We start from the raw sequence: 2500 nt of genomic DNA, 5'->3' as shown, positions 1-2500 counted from the left end.
GCGTTTTTCACAGCAGCCATTTTGTGTCTAAAAGGCAGGGTAAACACAGGTGCAACCAAAACATGAATGAGGGCCACAGCACTGGAACACCTAAAATTTAGGTCCTAAATGGATTGGAAGCTGGAAACCCCTTGCTTGCACCTGTGTTTACCCGCCTTTTAGACACAAAATGGCTGCTGTGGAAAAGGCCAATTAACTTAGCTCATCTTTAGAGTTAAAGTTCGGTATAAGTCACTTTGATTCATCACTGAATTCCAAATGACAGTGGGTGTGGTGTGGTGTGGTGTGGTGTGGTGCAGCGGCGTGTCCAGGCCATTTTGACTGGGGTGGCAGTAACCTCCGTCACAGCCTGGTACGCGTTACTGTCAGGCAGGAAGACAGAAGAAGACCCGCCCGTCTTCCGATGGTCCGCAGTGTTTTCGTTCCCCCCATAGAAATGCAGCAGTAGGCAGCCTAAACTCGCCAGTCGCTACGAGTAAGAAGCATGGACACATACCAAACTAAGTATTCAAAGAAGTACTTGAAGAAACATCCATAACATAACGTCTGAACAGAACGTAAGAATTGAGCGGAATATTTTCCTGGAGTACAGCACTTTGGTTCCGGGTCTTCTGCCCATAGCCGAAAGACTCAGAGCAAGGTTTTTCCACCCACGCTAGGGTGGCAGCATTTAGGAAAGATGTAGACCAGTCCCAGCCAGGTCAAAATTTTAACTTTATTCTCAGAAATCTGAGATTAAGGTCAGAATTTAAATAGATCGTTCACATGGAAAAATAAATTAACTGGTTTATGGTCGCGCCTCTAACTCACAATCAGCCAATCATCAATCAGCCAGTACCTCTTCTACTAGATTCTAAGCCCTTACTTGTACACATAATAGAACATTATGATGGAACTTATATGATGGCCATCCCCATCCTCTCATAAGTTGTTGCAGCAATTTTTGGGTTGATACCATTTATCGTGCAAGATTGAACCATTTTGACCTCTCTAGAATTGATTAAAAAAAGGTCAGAAATCCCTTCAAAATACGACATTCAGACACCAAGATCTTGGGGAACACCATAAAAAGCATGCCGGGATGTAGCAAACACTTTGGTCATTTGGAAATTTCTATAAGAATTTAATTTTTCTGTGATTGGGTTCTGGAAATTCTTCAGAGACCCCCTTAATGTCAATATACCTTGGAAAGCCATACGTCCCCTGAAAGCCTATAGGTCTCTAGTTTAGGGTCGTAAAGTTTCATGAGGCTGTGATTATCCTAGAGGTCACAATAGGTCATATGGTGAGGTTGAGTTAAAAAAATGCTCTCACGGCAATGAAATGGCTACAATGGGGACTAACATCATCATCACACATTAATACAATTGGGCGAATTGAATCCACAAGAGTTTCAGCAGCTTTCCAGTCATATCCAAATTTATGCAATTCCAAGACTGTTTAAGGGACTCCAGTATCCAGAAATATTCAAATAGGACAGGCGAAAATAACACATTTATACTGCATGCAAAAACAAAACACACAGTGGTATTTGCAAAAAACCTGCATTGGATTAACATAAAGTGGGCATGTCTGTAAAGAGGAGACGTGTGGGGACCCATAGAAGCCATTTCTCATTCAGATATCTTGAGATGAGGGGCACGGTGGCGCAGTGGTAAGCGCTGTCACCTCACAGTCCTGGGTTCGATTCCCACCTGGGACGCTGTGAGCGTTGAAGGAGTGCGTGCCCGTCCGCATGTCCTCGAGGGCCCACCGCCCGGGTGGGGTGGTCAAAAGGGCCTTTCTGTGTGGAGTTTGCATGTTCTCCGCATGCCCTCTGGGGGTCTCCTTCATATAGGAACCCCCTTCACCAAAACATGTAATATCCTGGTTGCTAATGTGGTGCCTCCTCTGGTCGTTAGGGGCGCCTGTTCAGAGGGAGGGGAACTCATTGGAATAGCGTGATCCTCCCACGTGCTATGTCCTACCGGTGAAGCTTCCCCTGTCAGGTGAAAAGAAGCAGCTGGCTAACTGCCCATGTCTCGGAGGAAGCATGGAGCCAGTTTCGGCTCTTCCCAGATCGGCAGAGGGTGGAGCAGCAACCAGGATAAATAAATTAAAATTAGCACTAATGGGGGATAAAATGGGATAAAAAATCTGGGAAAAAAAAAATATATATAAAAAAAAAAAACACTAGTTCTGATTGGAGCATACAATCACTGGCCATTTAGTCAGGCCTCGATCACAGAGTTGGCATGCAGCCTCTCCTCTCTCTCTCCAGAGGGGTTTCATAGTCCACTTCTCCAGCTGATCCCTACTCTGCACAGGTGCTCCATCAGTAGTTAATGAATGCCATTCAGTCGGCCCCAATCACCTAATTCAAAAATCCGGCCCTGTCACCGACCGTCTGCTCGGGACCTCTGCCGGTACCCGTGCCAAATAGGAATGCTGTCAGGCCGATGGTGTCCGAGGAAAATGAAACAGAGACACATACATACAGTATATACGTATATACATATGT

The sequence above is a fragment of the Poromitra crassiceps genome (genome assembly GCF_964638095.1).
Source record: "Poromitra crassiceps genome assembly, chromosome: 18".
NCBI lineage: Eukaryota > Metazoa > Chordata > Actinopteri > Beryciformes > Melamphaidae > Poromitra > Poromitra crassiceps.
The sequence above is the reverse complement of the archived record's forward strand: the minus strand, read 5'-3'. Positions refer to the sequence as shown.